Below are 11337 nucleotides of genomic sequence, written 5' to 3' on the forward strand. Positions count from 1 at the left end.
ATGAAATGGCAACCAATAATTTGCTGGATGGTACTTTTAGCCATCCGCCAGTGCATAGACTTGCTCTTAGCAATCACATAGGCCAACATTATGTTTCGCAATACAAGTTGCCTTTCTTGCCTCTATACAGTTTTCATCACGCTTGAGCAACAACTGCTGTGCTGAACCCAAAACTTTCGATAAGGTATTATCCCAGAAGACGTCTTGACTGGCATCGGTGTACAATAGTTGCAAAATATTAACCTTTTGGCATGAATTTAGCCTTTTTACTGAATTTAAATCATTGGCGAGTTATTTGGTGATTTATCCTTGCCATACAATTAATAGTAACCGAAAACAGAATTGCGTTTTAGATAAATTTTTGCTTCAAATGGTTAAGAAAAAAATATAACACATTTCATATCAAATTTGATATATTTAAATCACTCCATTTCTGAATTATCGCATTTATATGAATCTGAAAGTACAGATAGATGATCAACCCTTTGTTGGAATTAGCACAAAATTTGAGAATTTTACAATAAAAATGTTAAATCGATGTGCCAAATTTCATTCACCTTTGTTTTGCAATTATTACTTTATATTTGAACATTTAGACAGACCATCGTGTCATCCTTGGTGAGGACCGCGGTGGCCTAGTAGTAAGGTCTCGGCTTCGGAACCGGAGGGTCTCAGGTTCGAGACCCGATTCCACCGAAGAACCGTCGTGTAAGGGGGTCTGTTGCACGTTAAATACGTCCTGACCAAACGTCCTCCCGCTGGTGTGGTGTGGAGAGGGGGGTGCCAGCTCAGGTGTCGTCCTCGTCATCTGACCGCGGTTCAAAAGCACGAGGTCCGTCCCAAAATAGCCCTCGTGTTGCTTCAAACGGGACGTTAATATAACTAACTAAACTAAACATCCTTGGTGAGGTTTTCGTTGCGAATAAACTTCTGGCAGGCGGTTTGATAGTATTTAAAAATCGAATTTGTGTTTTAGACGCGTTTTTTCCCAACCGATTAAAACAAAAAAAAAAATTGACATATAACTACATTTAATCCAGATCAAAGCGTTTAACTCGCGTACCAAATTTTACATATTTAAGTCATTGCGTTTTGGAGTCAAAGCATTTACATGCTTCTGAAAACACAAATTCACAAGAAGGTCAACTCACCACTGTATTTGGCTCAAAATTTGACAGGTGTCTGTATTACAGAAATTTTATAAAGTTGCATCTATTCGTTTTGCTATTATCGAGTTAACTTATATTCAAACACCAGGGTAGATAATTTCTCTTGGGCGGATTTTGTCCAAAGTTTGATAATCTACAAATTTGTTAATGCTACCAAATTTCATCCATCTGTACCAAAGCATTTTTACTGTCCGTTTCAGTATTCGGAGACGACCCCATTTCGACGATTCTATCTCATGAAGGGGAGAAACGCGGAAGGAAGAGCGCATTCCAAGAATTCTTCATTCTTTGACCTTAATTCCTGCTTTATTACTTTGTTTTTGTTCAATTTTTTTTTACGTGTATGTGAGTATCGTGTCATTTCTGACAGTATTTTAATTCAGTCAGCGAATAATCCGATTTTATTTTATTGTTAAATGTAAACATCTCCTTTCATCTTTCCTCTCACCCCTAGTTTGACGAATCAAACCCACCCTAACGCATGCTCAAAAGCGCGGAGGGTTTTAGAATCCGCTGTCAATGTCTGTGACAAATATAACAATATTTAAAATGTAGAAATTCTACAAAATCTCGAGTTCTAAATTTTTTTTGACGATTACAATACTTTATATTTCATCTATTTGAAAGTAAAAATACCTAAAATTATAATCATTTTATCTGTCTTTGCATAACTATCGGCTATGCAGTTTGCTTTTGTATATCTCAAAATTAAGCATGTCCTACAAAAATAATTCGTATACATGAAAATACTGAAATGTTATAAAACATAATGTAATAAGTATTCTTATAAAATGTTTAAGTAATATTATAGATTATTATAGAAATATTTTAAATCCGTTCCCTTTCTTTTTAATAACTCTGTATTTATTCACTTAAATGCACTTGTAAATGAAATGCTCAGTTAAATAACCAAATGTCACTATCTCATGACTTCAATAAATATTAAAAAGAAATTTAAAAAATATCATGAATTGTGCTTCTAATAACTTGTTATTGACAAAAAAAAAGGGTACGAAAGGAAATTGAAAATGTGCTTTTTAATTTGACCAATGGCATAAACTTTTTCATGCAGATATAGGACAAATATCTGAGTGAACTCGTTTTGTAGAGAATTGTTATGGGCGAGGATAGAACCTAATGACCTTGTGATTCGCAGCCGAGTAACAAGACCACAATACATAAGCAATTGCCTGTGTTTCGTAGCTGTTAACTGGCTTATAAGCCTCACCAGAGTTTAAATAATCGGTTCGAGTATTCTGCAACCCACAGGAAAATAGATAGCGACACTGAAGTTCCAGGTGTAAAGTACGCAAAAATTAAGCTGAGAATTTTAAAAAGCAGTAGAGAGCATTAAGCTTCGAGTATTCTTTATAAATTTCTAAATGTATTGTTTCGCCTTATAACAACTTTAACAGTTAATTGGTGAGCAAATCACATGAAATATGTGCAGAAAAAAAAGTGGCCTATTCTATTTTTCTTCCGTAATACAAAACGAGATTTGAAAGAGTTTGTTTCAAAAAGTGAGAAAATATTCCATGTTCCAAATCTTTCACTTTAGTTTTACCAGTTCATGAGAAAAAAAATTGCATATAAAATAACCTCGCCTCGCTGAGTTGGCGTTTAAAACGTACTCCTCTACCATCCTAACCCGTTCTCTATACCTGTGTAATTAAAAGTAAATAAACAATACTCATGGCGCCATCTATTACTACAAAAATTATTCACTAACTTTCACAACACTTAATCGGGGGACTTTGCGATCTTCTTACTTCTCCCAGCATACCCACTCACTCACTCACCAATACTAGAGATGCATAATCCACGATTTTTTAAATAACAAATAATTTTGCTGTTATTTTTAAATATTTGTTCCAACTATGTTATTTCAATTACATTATTAATTAAACATTATTACTTAGTATTAAAAATAAAATTTATTAATTGTAATTAATACTTAAATTAATTCAATCACACGTTACTTAAATTGGTAAATTATCTATTTCAGCTTACCTCTTAAATAAATAGTTTTGAAAAAAAAATCAAATTTAATTTCTTTATTGGAATATACCATTTTCTGAAAAATGTGAATTAAATATATGTCATTTCTTTAAAATATTTACTTTAGTTCTATATTTTACCAATAGATGGCGCGAGCAGTAAACAGAATATATGCATGTCACAAGCAATTAAAAAGGATTTGTATGGAATAGTGCATCATCAAATGCTAATATCGGAAAGTCAAGGTCGCTCTCGTAAAGTGGAGCGAGACTTCACACTTTCCAGTGAAGTCCGACAAATTTCAGTGATACGATTCAATGATACGATCATTTGAAGAAAAACCGGTCCGTTCTCTTTTTAACCCATTCACAGATTTCTCCTTTTCTGTTTTGTTCGAGAGCTTCTATTGGACTGATCGTTTCGATTCTTATTTTCTATCGTGATCCAAGACTTGTAATCGAAATATCACCAGTAAGATCGTATCAAGGATTTGAATCGCACCCCTCTTTGAAAAGTATTGATCACTGGTATTTGTGACTTTATGATATTGGTTACGTAATAACCGCTCGTAAAATATTCATCAACCCTAACTAGTACCAACCAATAGCGTAACATCTTTTCATTACTCACAAATCTTCAACCAACCACAAGCCTAGCTTCACCCAAAAACTTCACTAAAACAATCCACACTCTTCTCCATAATTCTACCTAATTCATGACAATATATTAAAAGTCATAGCTCTAACAGTCACATTCAATAAGGGGATGGTCCTTCTCCGAGGATGGGAGCCCCGATAAGCCTGTCACCGAAGTCGGAGTTGTCAACGTTCAATGCCAATTTCATCGACAGCCAGCCACTCCAAAACCAGCAGATTTAACTTTTGTTTCTACTCCTTCTCAAAAGATGGCGCCACTAATGCAAACTCTCAACGAGATCCAGAAAGGTATCTGTACAAGAAATTATAGATATACTCCAAGCACTAATATTCCTGAGAGACATCCTGAAAGCCACTCCGCATTCTTAACTGTGTTTTTTAAAAAATTCAAGAATCTAAAACCCCTCAAGACACAATTGAAGCCATGCTTCAAACAGCTATAAACTATATTCTTAGACTGGAGGAGAGGAATTGCGTTCAGGAACGCAATGGCATAAAATCTCGCTCTTATGAGTTGAGAGGCTTTATAAATACAAGCAAATCCCGATATTATTTTAATTAAAGAAACCTTCCTGAGATTTTCCGATACAATAAAAATAGCAAACTATAACGCTTACATAAACTACCTACAAAATCAAGATCCCTTAAAACCTAATGGTGGTACAGCCGTAATTAACATAAACAACCAATCCTATCATAAAACCCCAACTTCCCCACCCTCTTAAAACTAATCGAAGCTACCATAATCTCACTAAATATAGAAAACTCAAATTCAATTTTAATACCATCTATTTCAATCCCCTCCCCCTTCTTCAGATACAAAAACATTCGCATCGGATTTGAAAACCATCATGTATTTACATAACCTATGCATATTTGGTGGAGATTTAACACTAAATAAAAAAGAAAAACAGAAAAAAAAAAACAAGCAATTGAAAACGATTGGAAAAATAAATTCACACTCTACAACCAAATGACAACATGCTGTGGAACACAGCCAAACACAGGAAGAAACAGCCCTTAAATGCCAGGTATAGTGGGTGTGTTGCGATTTTCTAAGGAACTGTCCGGTTTGAAATACACTATTTTTAATTTCTACAAACACAGCTACACGACAAAATTTACATAGAAAATTAGGTTAAAGAAAACAGTGTGGTGTAAGGATTCCACGGTTTCCAGCCAGAAGCATGCGGCGTAAGCGCAAGGGTTCGCATAGGGAAAAAGTCGTCCTCTGGATACAGGTCTGCCGTTCAACTGCTTGCCTTCTATAAAACGCCACAAGGGGGCGCTCTCCGCTCAAGGGGAAAAAGAGGTTACGCAGGTCAGTAAAGCATATTGGAACACAGACAAAGAAGAAACTTTGGCGCAAAGCTTAGAGCAACAATTCACATTAAACGATATGCACAACACAAACACATAAAATATTATAAATTCAGCACTAAAAATATTTTCGCAAAAAATAATACAGAATTAGAATCCCCAAATATTTTAGATTTCTTCAAAACTATTAAAAAAACTCAATATAAATAAAACCCCAGGCATAGATGGAATTTCAAATAAAATAATTAGAGATCTTCCCCTAAATACCTTATTAACATTTTATCAAATCATGAATCTAATTTTCAAATTTTAATATTTCCCCATAGCTTGGAAAACCGCAATTACGATTCCTATTCTCAAGCCTGGTAAAGATCCTTCTACGTTGTATTGTTAAATCATCTAATACGATAGATGATGTTGATCTCAGTGAACTGCTATCTACAACAGCAACTACAATAAGAGATAAATAGAAATGTGTCAAGATAAACATAATAATAAGCATTCTGAATAAATGTTGTTTTGCACAACTAAAACAGGTTTTATCACAACTGTCCAGAAGAAAGAACAATGCTCACATGCTTCAAAAATTTATTCATAAAAATGCATTACTATCTAAATTATCTCCATCTTCCTACACAATTTAAACTTCTACATAAGGTGATACAAAACTCAAAGCATAAATTTTTTGGGGGAGGTAAAGAACACGCAAAAGAAAAAAAAAAGAACAGAAGATCCCTTAAACACAAAGATCCCTTAGACAAAAGAAGGATCAAAGAAGAACCAATGCTCACATGCTTCAAAAATTTATTCATAAAAATGCATTACTATCTAAATTATCTCCATCTTCCTACACAATTTAAACTTCTACATAAGGCGATACAAAACTCAAAGCATAAATTTTTTGGGGGAGGTAAAGAACACGCAAAAAAAAAAAAAAAAAAAGAACAGAAGATCCCTTAAACACAAAGATCCCTTAGACAAAAGAAGGATCAAAGAAGAACCAATGCTCACATGCTTCAAAAATTTATTCATAAAAATGCATTACTATCTAAATTATCTCCATCTTCCTACACAATTTAAACTTCTACATAAGGCGATACAAAACTCAAAGCATAAATTTTTTGGGGGAGGTAAAGAACACGCAAAAAAAAAAAAAAAAAGAACAGAAGATCCCTTAGACAAAAGAAGGATCAAAGAAGAACCAATGCTCACATGCTTCAAAAATTTATTCATAAAAATGCATTACTATCTAAATTATCTCCATCTTCCTACACAATTTAAACTTCTACATAAGGTGATACAAAACTCAAAGCATAAATTTTTTGGGGGAGGTAAAGAACACGCAAAAAAAAAAAAAAAAGAACAGAAGATCCCTTAAACACAAAGATCCCTTAGACAAAAGAAGGATCAAAGAAGAACCAATGCTCACATGCTTCAAAAATTTATTCATAAAAATGCATTACTATCTAAATTATCTCCATCTTCCTACACAATTTAAACTTCTACATAAGGCGATACAAAACTCAAAGCATAAATTTTTTGGGGGAGGTAAAGAACACGCAAAAAAAAAAAAAAAGAACAGAAGATCCCTTAGACAAAAGAAGGATCAAAGAAGAACCAATGCTCACATGCTTCAAAAATTTATTCATAAAAATGCATTACTATCTAAATTATCTCCATCTTCCTACACAATTTAAACTTCTACATAAGGCGATACAAAACTCAAAGCATAAATTTTTTGGGGGAGGTAAAGAACACGCAAAAAAAAAAAAAGAACAGAAGATCTTTTAAACACAAAGATCCCTTAGACAAAAGAAGGATCAAAGAAGAACAAATGCTCACATGCTTCAAAAATTTATTCATAAAAATGCATTACTATCTAAATTATCTCCATCTTCCTACACAATTTAAACTTCTACATAAGGCGATACAAAACTCAAAGCATAAATTTTTTGGGGGAGGTAAAGAACACGCAAAAAAAAAAAAGAACAGAAGATCCCTTAAACACAAAGATCCCTTAGACAAAAGAAGGATCAAAGAAGAACCAATGCTCACATGCTTCAAAAATTTATTCATAAAAATGCATTACTATCTAAATTATCTCCATCTTCCTACACAATTTAAACTTCTACATAAGGTGATACAAAACTCAAAGCATAAATTTTTTGGGGGAGGTAAAGAACACGCAAAAAAAAAAAAAGAACAGAAGATCCCTTAAACACAAAGATCCCTTAGACAAAAGAAGGATCAAAGAAGAACCAATGCTCACATGCTTCAAAAATTTATTCATAAAAATGCATTACTATCTAAATTATCTCCATCTTCCTACACAATTTAAACTTCTACATAAGGCGATACAAAACTCAAAGCATAAATTTTTTGGGGGAGGTAAAGAACACGCAAAAAAAAAAAAAGAACAGAAGATCCCTTAAACACAAAGATCCCTTAGACAAAAGAAGGATCAAAGAAGAACCAATGCTCACATGCTTCAAAAATTTATTCATAAAAATGCATTACTATCTAAATTATCTCCATCTTCCTACACAATTTAAACTTCTACATAAGGTGATACAAAACTCAAAGCATAAATTTTTTGGGGGAGGTAAAGAACACGCAAAAAAATAAAAAAAGAACAGAAGATCCCTTAAACACAAAGATCCCTTAGACAAAAGAAGGATCAAAGAAGAACCAATGCTCACATGCTTCAAAAATTTATTCATAAAAATGCATTACTATCTAAATTATCTCCATCTTCCTACACAATTTAAACTTCTACATAAGGTGATACAAAACTCAAAGCATAAATTTTTTGGGGGAGGTAAAGAACACGCAAAAAAAAAAAAAAGAACAGAAGATCCCTTAAACACAAAGATCCCTTAGACAAAAGAAGGATCAAAGAAGAACCAATGCTCACATGCTTCAAAAATTTATTCATAAAAATGCATTACTATCTAAATTATCTCCATCTTCCTACACAATTTAAACTTCTACATAAGGCGATACAAAACTCAAAGCATAAATTTTTTGGGGGAGGTAAAGAACACGCAAAAAAAAAAAAAAAAGAACAGAAGATCCCTTAAACACAAAGATCCCTTAGACAAAAGAAGGATCAAAGAAGAACCAATGCTCACATGCTTCAAAAATTTATTCATAAAAATGCATTACTATCTAAATTATCTCCATCTTCCTACACAATTTAAACTTCTGCATAAGGTGATACAAAACTCAAAGCATAAATTTTTTGGGGGAGGTAAAGAACACGCAAAAAAAAAAAAAAAGAACAGAAGATCCCTTAAACACAAAGATCCCTTAGACAAAAGAAGGATCAAAGAAGAACCAATGCTCACATGCTTCAAAAATTTATTCATAAAAATGCATTACTATCTAAATTATCTCCATCTTCCTACACAATTTAAACTTCTGCATAAGGTGATACAAAACTCAAAGCATAAATTTTTGGGGGGAGGTAAAGAACACGCAAAAAAAAAAAAAAAAAGAACAGAAGATCCCTTAAACACAAAGATCCCTTAGACAAAAGAAGGATCAAAGAAGAACCAATGCTCACATGCTTCAAAAATTTATTCATAAAAATGCATTACTATCTAAATTATCTCCATCTTCCTACACAATTTAAACTTCTACATAAGGCGATACAAAACTCAAAGCATAAATTTTTTGGGGGAGGTAAAGAACACGCAAAAAAAAAAAAAAAAAAGAACAGAAGATCCCTTAAACACAAAGATCCCTTAGACAAAAGAAGGATCAAAGAAGAACCAACCTGAAAGAAACAACCAACCTGATACTTGAAAAGCTGGAAGATAAACAAAAATTCAGAAATAGCGACACAACAGTGGTGTAAAAAACTCTTTAGAGATATTTTGCACTAAAAAATTACGTGTAACACAAGTGCTCAAAATTTTTACCATGCACAGTATGTACGCGTCAGGAGTAGGGATGACGAATATTTTACGAGCGGTTATTACGTAACCAATATCAAAAAGTCACAAATATCAGTGATCAATACTTTTCAAAGAGGGGTGTGATTCAAATCTTTGATACGATCTTACTGGTGACATTTCGATTACAGGTCTTGGATCACGATAGAAAGTAATGATCAATATGATCTGTCCAATGGAAGCTCTAGAACAAAACAGAAAAGGAGAAATCTGTGAATGGATTGAAAAGTGAACGGACCGGTTATTCTTGGAATGATCGTATCATTGAATTGCATATCACTGAAATTTATCGGAGCGATGACTTCACTCGAAAGTGTGAAGTCGCCTCTCCACTTTATGAGAGCGACCTTGACTTTCCGATATTCGCATTTGATGATGCATTATTCCATACAAATCTTTTTTAATTCCTTGTGACATGACTTTGTATATATTCTGTTATTGCTGACGCCATCTTTTGGTAGAATAAAGAACTAAAGTAAACATATTAAAGAGATGACATATATATTTAATTCAAATTTTTCTGAAAATGATTTACTCCAATAAAGAAATTAAATAGTTTTGAAAAAAAATCAAATTTAAGAAGCAAGCTGAAATAGATAAATTAATTCAATCACACGTTACTTAAAATAGTAAATTAAGTATTAATTACAATTAATAAATACTATATTTAATACTTATTAATAATTTGTAATTAATATGATTGAAATAACAGATATTTGGAACAAATATTTAAAAATAACAATAGCAAAATGATTTGCTATTCAAAAAAATCATGGATTATGCATCTCTAGTCAGGAATCTCTTCTTCGCTGGAGGTCATTTTGTTTTTCTCTAAGTTTACTACACCATTTCCATGAATTCAAAATCCTGCAAAAAATAGATGCATTAAATACCATCTTCAGTAAAATCCAAACAACGAAGAATGCGAGAGGAAGATGCCCCGCCAACTTTACATCCGCTTCCGGGAAAAATCTTCATTGCTGCTGAAAAGTAAACGCATTAAACGGTACTCTCTCCTACCAAGGATAGCTATTTAAATTTCCGAATTAATTGATTAGAAATAGCAATAATTAAAAGATTTTCCACCATTTTTACTGCATAACACACGAATATGATCACGTTTTCTATCGAATACCAGGCCTTCTGAATCATCACAAATCTACCGGAGGTTAAGCCTTCTGACCCGACTAGGCGCTCCGCTAACCACATCATTACCGTAAGCATGCAAACATTTGAGCACTCTGAAATGGAGGGCATACATCTTGTGTATGCAGCAGTGGACGATAGTCGAGACGTTATAGTACGATTGTATGCCAACGGGAGCCAAACAGTCGTATCGCATCACCAATTGTTCGGAATTTGTGCTGCAGCCAGGGTAAATACTGCACATTCTGCATTCGCAGATATGAAATATGTCAGCCATAAACGGCAGGCACTTCTGCCTTCGAAGATATCTAGTGGAAGAAGCTCCTGTTGCAAGCATTTAGCTGATAGAATAGCCATCATTTTATTTTAAATATTTCTTATCAATGTGAAAAAGCAGTTCTTATAGTAAAAAAAATCGAGTGCGTTAAAGCTCACAACGGTTCCAAGAAAAACATTTTTTTAAATAATAACCTTCCGCGTTTCAATTGCGAAGACAGAGAATCCGAATTTAACTTTAGTTGTATTAATGCTCAAGTCCTCATTATGCTCAAGCAACACTATGGCTGATTTGGAAAGTACTTCGCCATTTTGAACCGCGATCAGATGACGAGCACGACACCTAAACTGGTAACTCTTCGCCAAACTTTCACACCACACCAATGTGAAGACATTTGGCCTCGTCGGATTTAACGTGCACTAGACCCTTTTAAATGACAGTTCTTCGGTGGAATCGGGACTCGAACCTGAAGCTCTCCAGTTCGGAAGCCGAGATCTTACCACCGAGCCATCGCGGCCGAAGTGTCGGGCTGTATTTTCAACCCGAATGTAAGAACAGATTTCTTATTTTTGAATAAATTTATTCCAGAATTATTCCATATATTCACATTCTCAAGTTAAATTTTTTTTTAAATCTTTTTAACAAACTTTTATAAAATTAAAAGGCTTCGATGAACTTCTAATAAAGAAAGACATTTATGAAAACGCAATACTAAAACTCGGTATATGGTTTTACATTGAATAGATATGCATTGGATTTTGAACCATTTCTATCAAAGAGTAAAAGGCAGATAAAATTTGAGACAATTCAGAATT

The sequence above is a fragment of the Argiope bruennichi genome, chromosome 11 (genome assembly GCF_947563725.1).
Source record: "Argiope bruennichi chromosome 11, qqArgBrue1.1, whole genome shotgun sequence".
NCBI classification, from domain to species: Eukaryota; Metazoa; Arthropoda; class Arachnida; order Araneae; family Araneidae; genus Argiope; species Argiope bruennichi.